This window comes from Mastomys coucha, unplaced genomic scaffold (assembly GCF_008632895.1).
Source record: "Mastomys coucha isolate ucsf_1 unplaced genomic scaffold, UCSF_Mcou_1 pScaffold16, whole genome shotgun sequence".
Classification (NCBI taxonomy): Eukaryota; Metazoa; Chordata; class Mammalia; order Rodentia; family Muridae; genus Mastomys; species Mastomys coucha.
Window position 1 is genome coordinate 2,003,074 of NW_022196898.1, and position 9,161 is coordinate 2,012,234.

The window sequence follows — 9,161 nt, forward strand, 5'->3', positions numbered from 1 at the left end:
AAAAAAAAAAAAAAAAAAAAAAGATGTTAAAGTCCCAGGCTAAGGATAGAACTCCAGGGTAGAAGGCTTAGATGGCATGCCTGAGAACCTAAGCAATACCCAGCCCTGGAAAATAAAAATTAAAACAGGATAGAAGGCTACGGTGTCTTACAAGGGATGACAAGTAGTCATAAAAGAAACAAAGATTCTTTATATGACTGATGACTGATGCATAAAACCATAGCCAAAAATTACCATAATTTTATCACTCTGACTCTGTATGGAATGAGTTACCTGGAACATGGTACAGTGATTCATGCTATTATTTATCTGTGGATTGAGTTACCTAGAACATAGCACAATAATACATGCTATTATTTATTTGTTTATTATGTGTATGTGTGTGCCTGGTTGAGTTCATGTGCATCACACACACATAGCCTTCAGAGGACAGACAAGGCCCTTGGATCCCCTGGAACTGGATGTGAGCCACCATGTGGGTTCTGGGAACCCAATTGGAATCCTCTTAGCACTGAGCCATCTCTCCTGGCCCATATAAGGCTATGAAAACATACCATAGACAGGTTAGTTTCTTTCTTTTTGAACACAAACTTTTCCTACAAGGGTCAGGAAATCAATGGTCAGCAGGGAACCAAACTAGTCCAAGCTTGCTTTCTTTTGGTAGAAAAACTAAATTACACGATATAATTCTAATAGAGTCATATGAAATAATTTGGACAACTACTTTCTAACTATTGAAGACATTCTTTCACTGACATAGGAAAAAAAATTCTCGTTTAATAAAAGAATATTCAATATCGTGCTAAAAGCTTTCTCTTATGAAACATTGAAATCAATTAAATGTAGCCATTAACATTCCTATGAATTTAGTGTCCTACTTTTGAGTTGGTGGATATATCAGAATAATTAGGTTAGTCTCTCACGAGAGTAATTTCTGATGTGTGGGGATACTCCCACACTGGAGAAAGGTACATACCCTTTAGACTTTAAAAAGTGATTGTTAAAAAAATTGTTTTTCTACTGTAAATTAAGAGAAACATCATGATAAACATGAACAGTGTAATCCATCCATTTTCCTTCCTCCCTGTCCTATTTCTGAATCAAACACTGGAGGTGTGGGCACCCTCTGTATTGAACTCAGATATTAAATATGGAAGGTGCCGTGTAACTGAAAGCAGGCAGAGGTCAGTTCTGACCCCAGGTGAGGACAACAAAATCTCATCCCTGCTCCATGACTGGCCTGTTTGGACCCTTCTGCAACCGGCCAATGGAGAGGGAACTCTTCCACTCTTTGCTGGAGGATTCTGGGTGACATCCACCTTGTGCATCTAGAAGGAGATACTCGTGGACAGGTGGATCTTCTCTGCTAGTCTGTCTGCATGTGAAAGTTCTGAAATCTGTCAGACCTCAGGAGGATTTCCACCTTGACTTGGTTTGTTTTGCATCCTCAGGCATAAGCAACGCAAAGATTAGAAACTAGAGTGTCTGAAACTTCCACATTTACTGTAGTTAGTTTGCCAGGCAGCATAGACTAAGTGGTTAATCCAAACAGCAAAACCAACCTGGGTGTGGTAGTCCAATCTTGCAATCTTATAACTAGGGATTAGGAAATCGAGGCCAGCCTCAGTAGGCAGCAAGTTTGAGGCCAGCCTGGGCTGCATAACATTCAGTCTTTGATAGTAACATTCAGTCTTTGATAGTAACATTCAGTCTTTGACACAAACCACACCAGAACCGAACAAATGAACAAACAACTCCAATCAGAACGATAGCAACAAAAAGACTTGCAAAGCAGACAGATCTAGAGAAGAGTTTAGGATGTTAAAATTCTGCCGCCTCTGAGCACAAGTACTGGGAGAGAGAGGTCTTAGCACTCTTACTCAAATGCTGCTAGCACAGCAAGGTTGAGTGGCATCACAGCCTTAGCAGCCAATCTAACATCACTATCCAGAGAAGGAAAGAACTATGAAGCTACTGTTTGGGGCGGTGGGAGGCTTGGTACTTCTCTGAAACTTCAGATGACTAAACTCTACCACACGACCTGTGAAACAGCTGATCACTCTAAATGCGAGCAAGGTTGTGGAAAGCGCAGGCCTCCAACACACCAATTCACTTTCTAGAGAAAGGCAAACAAGTCCGGAGCAGCAGTTGAAGGGCTTTCTGCTCTGTCCTGAGGACCCAGTGCCAGCGCCACACAGGGCTGCTCCAAACGCCTGCAACTGCAGCTCCAGGGACCCCACACCCTCTCCTGCCCTCCACCACACATGTAAATAATATGAGTAATTAATTCAACTGGAAAGTGAAAGAGAAACTGTTTAGGGGAACAAAGGAGAGGGCAGGGAAGTAAGGGGCAATACATTCAAAGTACATTACATACTTGTATGAAAATCACCTTACATAACCCAGTACCAAGTATGAGGAAAAGAAAATACATATTAAAAAAAAAATCAATGTTTCAAATTGTATGACCAAGTAATGACTGTGCACTACTGAGCCAAATGGTTTACTGTGATGACATTATCTTCTTGACAAAAACAAAACCCAAACCAAATACAAACAAAAAAACTATCAGCGATGCCCAGGCTTCTTATAGAGAGATGCAAGGAGACTTTGTGGGTAGGCTGCAAAGAATTGCCAAGATTCTCAACATCATATCCCGGTTGCAGATTCTGATCCCCTGTCTGTGTTGCTAACTCAGTGTGGAAACTGGTCCTCGCTGAAGACTACAGAATGCGCCGAGTCAGCCAACCACCTTCCAGGCCAGTTCCCACTCCACAGAAGGTGGGCACCAGGCCCAAACGACAGGCCAAATTCACTGGAATGATCGCTTTGTGCTAATAACATAGCCCCAGCAAGCAAGGCACCCAGGATCTGTCTACAGAAAGACTGAACGGTAGCCAGAGAAAAGAAAAAAGTAATGTGTCTGATTTTCTATTTTGTTCTAAATATTTTTATCCACCAGGCAAATAGAAAGTTAAATGTTTTCCCTAGGCTCATCTCTGAGCAGAGTTGTTCTCCCTCTAGCTTGATAAGATTGGTCTGTTATGTTGGCCTGGGACCAGAGATAGGTCACTGACTGCTTCCAACTTACAAGAGACCTGAGTGAATATTTCCCTCAGAGAGACCTTGGCCCATACGTTAGTTTTGCACACAAAAACATCACAAAAATCATTTAAGAAAAGCAAGCTTACTAATGCTGGGAGCAGGCCTTCTTCATGATGGATTCACAGTGGCTGTGAGAGGCACAGGAGCACAATGTGAGCTGGCGAGAGCTGTGGTCTTCCTGTGTGGCTCACAGAGAATGGGGAACACTCAACACTCTGTCCCAGGCACAAGGCACAGACACAGATAAGAGACAGGCAGGGCCGGACAGTACGGGGGTTGTTAATAAAACAACCCCGACTGTTTGCAGGGGATGGCAATGCTAGAATATGGAGCTACATGTTTTCACTATGGTGACTTGTTCTGAGGACTCTGACATTTGCCCATTTTGAGCTCTTTCCCTCAGTGTCTCTTATTACACATTTCCAGGCTTTTCTTCGTCTTTTTTTTTTTTTAACCCTCATAACTGCATGTCTGATGCCACAAGAGCCTGAGCTATTGCTGCATGCCTTCCAACTGCCTAGCACATCAGTTTAACTTCCCAAGCGAGAGAGCTCTGACCCTGTCCTTCATGCCATAGCCTCTGTTCCAACACACAACCTACGCTCTCAGTCTGTGGCCTCGCTTCCTTTTCCCACCTCCCCTTGTGTGCCATTTTTTTTTTTTTCTTTTCAGCCTCATGTTTCAGTTGAAGTCAGAAAGTATTTTCTGGAGAGGCCACACAATTCTGTGCCTCTCACCTATACGCACCAAGCTCTCTCTCAGGTTAATTCTGCCCTGTCTTTAGGGAAGGCTCATCCCAGGTACTTCTCTAGGCTGCAGGGAATTGCTGGCCTCAAGGTGCATGTATCTGTGTCCCTGTCCTTCCCCCTAACTATGGGATTTACCAAGAGCCCTGACTGGCCTCCAACTTGCATCAATCTCTCACCTCAGGCTCCCAAGTGCTGGCACTACAGGTGTGGGTCACCATGTCTGGCTAAGATTTTCTGTTTATTTATTTTTGTGTACGTATGTATATTATATATGCAGGTAAGCACAGCGTGGTGCAAATGTGGAAACTGAAGGACAATAAAGGAGTCAGCTTTCTCCTTCTTCTGTGTGGGTACTAGGGATGGAGGCAAGAGCCTTTACCTATAAGCCCATGCTTTGTTTTCGTTTGTAAAGTCACAGTGATGGTCAGGGGGAGTAGCCTATACTCCTAAACTCAGCCTCTTAGAGTGAAGCAGGAGGATCATGCTTTGGAGCCAGCCTGTGCTACAGAGTTCCAAGACAGCCTGGGGTTACAGAATAAGACTGTCAGGGGGTAGGGGCGTCAGAGTGAGAATAAAAGTGGAAATGCCCGGAAGTTAATTGGCTTCCCACAGGAGCAGGGCAGATAAGGATCCCAAACTGCTTCTTCCAGACACGGAGTCCTTCCCCCTACCTCTGTGTGCGTGTGTGTTTGTGTGTGTGCGCGCACGCACATTGAGTCACCTTGTATTCAGAACTGTACTAGGGCAACAAAGCATGATAATCCCAGCACAGGGAGCCTGAGGAGGATCATGGCTGGTTTGAGGTTAGCTCGGGTTACATAATGAGTTCTAGGATAGCCAAGGATGACAGAGTGAGATGTGCATCCAAGAACAAAATGCATTAATTAAAGAAGAACATCACCAGGGCTGCAATGCCACCGAGAGAGCCAAAGTGTGCACCACCCTATAAGACATTCGACCCCAAGTCCTGAAGAGGCCAATGTGGAGAGCTTTTAGGACCGCTTCTGACCTGGACAAAGTAAGCTCAAGTCAGGGAATCTGACTTTGGGCTAGGACTCAGGGAAATAGGCTCAGATTAAGAACATTTACATTTGAGTTCATGCAAAGCTCAGAGCAGGCTCAGCAGAGGCATGTGTGGTGTTCCTTACATCTTGGTCATCCTGACTAGCCCCTAGAAAGGTGTTTATAGGGATTTTATTTATTGCCTGCTTGTCCTCTGACCCAGAACTGATCTTATTATTTTGAATGTACTTAAAGTGGTATAAAAGCAGACTGGACAAAATAAACCTGCTTCAGCCTCAGAACTGTCTGGGGTCGTGCCATGATGTTGTGTATCTTTTTTTCTTTTTAGTCCTCAGTCCTGCCCTGGAGAACCTGTTGACTGACTGAGCTGGCTTGGTCAGGCCAATGTCTTCCTCAGAGGAGGAGGGAAAAGGATGGATAGAAAGCACAAATGCTGTGGAGGCTGAAAGTCACATTCCTTTTCTCCAAATAGATATGTTTTTTGAAACTTACTCGCCTTATATGAATGGCTGAAGCCACCTCAGAAGTGACAGAATCACTGAGAATGGTATAGCCGTCACACAGAACCGTTGCTTCTCAGCTCAGTCACTAAATATTTCACATGCTTGATTGACTCATTAAAACAAGAAAGGGAAAAAAAAAAGAGTTTCTAGAAGGAAATGCTGGGCTGGAGAGATGGCTCAGTGGTTAGGGCACTTGTTGCTCTTATAGAGACCTGGGGTTCAATTTCCAGCCCTTACATGGCAGCTCACAGAGGTCCACAATGCCAGTCCCAGGATGCACATAATGCACAGATGTACATGCAAGAAAAATGTTCATATACATAAAACAAATGTAAGCAAAAAAAAAAACTTTAAAAGGGAAATGCTTTAAAAACAACAGATATTTATGAGTATGGTGGTTCATATCATTATTCTGCACTCAGGAAACTGAGGCAGGAGGGCTGGACTACATAGTGAGTTCCAGGCCAACCTGGGCTACATAATAAACCCTAGGTTAGCCAGGCAGTGGTGGCATGTGCCTTTAATCCCAGCACTTGGGAGGCAGAGGCAGGCAGATTTCTGAGTTTTAGGCCAGCCTGGGCTACAGAGTGAGTTCCAGGATAGTCAGGGCTATACAGAGAAACCCTGTCTTGAAAAAAACAAAAACCGAAACAAATAAAAAGAAACCTCTAGGTTAGCCTAGGCTATAAAATACAGAGTGAGACATTGCTGAGAAAGAAAGGAAAGGAAGGAAAGAAAGGAAAAGAAAGGAAAGGAAAGGAATGTAGATTCTTAGGAGTTAGAAAGAATGGTAGGACAATTGACAAAAAAGAATTTCACAAGTCTAGACTGTCTCCCTTCTTTGACAGGTGTCCCATCCTTAACTTGTCTAAGTCTCTCTGTAAAGCGAGGCTAATATAGTACCCACCTCCTACGGCTGGATGTCTGATGTCTGAGCAGCACCCAGCATGGAATCTACACATAATGAGAGCCACAGCGATGCTGATATAGTAACAGCTGTGACGAGGAAACCATCAGAAGGCGATGTGTGCACAGGGACGAGAAGCACCAGTGCACACTGACGACTTTCTATTGAGGAAAAGATCACCTGTTCATACCTGTTCAGAGATGTGTGCTAGATTTTAAGCAATGAGCGGTGCAAAGTGCCAAGGCCAACATACACCTGGAGAGAGGGCCAGGGGCAGTTACACACTGCAGAGCTGAGGGCCAGGGGCAGTTACACACTGCAGAGCTGAGGGCCAGGGGCAGTTACACACTGCAGAGCTGAGCCCGAGATGTTTCTCAAGGCCTGTTCCTTTTCTTTCTTGATTTACTTGTTTTATTTTATATGTAGGAGTGTTGGTGCCAACAGAACTGGCGTTGCTGAGAGTGCTGGGAACAGAATCCAGGTCCTCTTCCAGAGCAGGCACCACGCCATCTCTCTACTGCTTTTTATTTTATTGAGACAGAGTCTACCTATTTTATTGGTCCAAACTCTGTTAGAATTCACAGTCTCCCAGTCTTAAAAAACGATCCTCTCCCCTGCCTTCCATGTAACTAGGATCACAGATATGCCCCACTACACCTGGCTTTTCTAAGGACTTTAAAATATTAAGTTACTCTTGGGCTGGAGTGTGTAGCTCAGTAGTATATTGTTTGCCCAACACACACAGTAAGAGAAAGAAAGGAAGAAAGAAAGAAAGGAGGAGCAAGAAAAGAGAGAGAAGGAAAGACAGAAAAAGAAAGAAAGAAAGACAGAAGGAAAGAAAGAAAGAAATAATGTTTTGTTGTTGTTCTTTTAAAAATCTAGGTATAGTTGCTCACATCTGTAATCCTAGCACATCATATCAAAGCCAGCCTGGGCCACAGAGATCTTGTTTCAAAAATCTACAAAAAGCAAAACAAGGAAATTACTCTACTTGTTTACTCTTAGGTAAAATTGAGTGACTGTCCAAGACAAGCCAGGGTTTAAGCCAGCTGTCATAGCATAATTATTAATGGTGCCTTTCTTGCTCTAATGAGCTCGTTTATAGTAATGCTATATCTGTCCATCCTATATAAAAAGACTCCCCCCCCCTTTATTTACACACACACACACACACACACACACACACACACACACACACACACACAGAGTGTATGTAAAGAAACATCAGTGTTTTGAATTCACTGGACTAACATGAAACCTGAAAACATACTTTAAACATTTTTATTTTGAGACAGGGTCTCATATAGTTCAGGCAGGGTTTGAATTTGCTATGCAGCTGAGGATGACCTTGAACTCCCGATCCTCCTGCCTCGACCTCCACCTGCAGGTGTGTATGCCACTGGGCCTGGTTTTTGTTCACATGTCAGTGCTAGGATCATAAACAACAGGGCACATTTTCTAAACATGGTCAGAGGAAGGTGGCTTGGGCTGGGGGTACTATCTATGATCAAAGGTTTGTTTTTTTTAAAAATTGCAAGTAAAAGAACAGGAGGAGGGATTGGAGAGATGGCTCAGTGGTTAAGAGCCTTGGCTGCTCTTCCAGAAAACCTGGGAAAAATTCCCAGTACCCACATGGCAGCTCACAACTGTCTGTAACACCAGTTCCAGGGAACCTGATACCCTCACTCAGACATGTATGCAAGCAGAAACACCATTGCACATGAAATTAAATAAGTAAAAATCATCATCATCATCAACAACCCAAAAACACCTAAAAAACTATTTAAAACAAGAAACAGGAGGAATGAGAGTGACAATGGCAATTTGTTAAGAACACATTTTTTGCCATAACAGAAATTTACAAGCAGTCAATAACTCTGAAAGTTAAGGAATAATTCCTATAATTGGCTCAATCAATGCTAGCTGGGCCTCACTAACCCCAGCACTAGGTTTATTTAGAGAAATATAAGCTCTGTGAATCCTCAACATTTTAGTCTCTTCAAAAGTTACAAGGTAAAACTATGTACTTTTAAAGTTGTTTTTTTTTAAACTAAAATGAAGAAATTCATTTTACAACTTAAATTAGAATGCCTTTTTCCGGGAATTCAAAAATTATTCTATTTCCTCTCACTCTAAGCCTTCAGCAGTCTGCAAAAGTTATATCTATGAACACACCAAAAAGGTTTCTCCGAACGTAGCACTAACAAATACATTCCATATACATTTGTTAAGCACCGCCAGTTTATTTTTCTCTATCGTTTGTCAGACCTGTTTATACAAATTAGATCAAACCCAGATTCAACCATCGACTTAAAATTACTTAGTCAGTTGCTGCGTTTAACAAATTCTGGAACAACACTACGCAATCTTGCAAAACATCACGGGAACACTATCTGGGATAGAATAAGATAAATAATAAATACGCTTAAGAGTGTTTTCCAGTGTTCATTGTTACAAAATCATAACCTCTCGAGACACAAACAACGAGATTGTATAACGTCCCCACGGACGTTTTATAAGTAGGGGGCAAAAAAAAAAAAAAAAATGAGGCGGAGAAACTCAGCAAAACACCGACACCGAGGCGACGAGAGTGGGGGGGGAGGGGTGCACAAGAAGGGGTGGAGAAACCTGACACCCCAGCGGTGATATCACCCGCAGCCAACAGCTCGGAATTCAGAAAGTTAAGTGTCACCCAGCAATTTGGGTCCCGCCTGGAGCGTCCGCACGGCCCGGCAGCACCTCGCTCGGAAGCTGGGGAGGGGGAGGGGAGGGTGGCTGAGTTCGCCCAGGGGCAACGCAGACCCGGGCCAGCCGCCTCCGCGTTCGAGCCTGGTGGGGTGCGGCGAGCCCTACCTAGCCATGATTTCATCCCCC

At 43.5% G+C, this 9,161-nt stretch overlaps 1 protein-coding gene across 1 annotated transcript in view; it reads right to left on the bottom strand.

The window, feature by feature from the left end:
- Setd7 (SET domain containing 7, histone lysine methyltransferase) overlaps positions 1-9,161 on the bottom strand; it is a 46,228-nt gene that overhangs the window by 35,896 nt on the left and 1,171 nt on the right. The gene's annotated exons all lie outside the window — the stretch shown is intronic.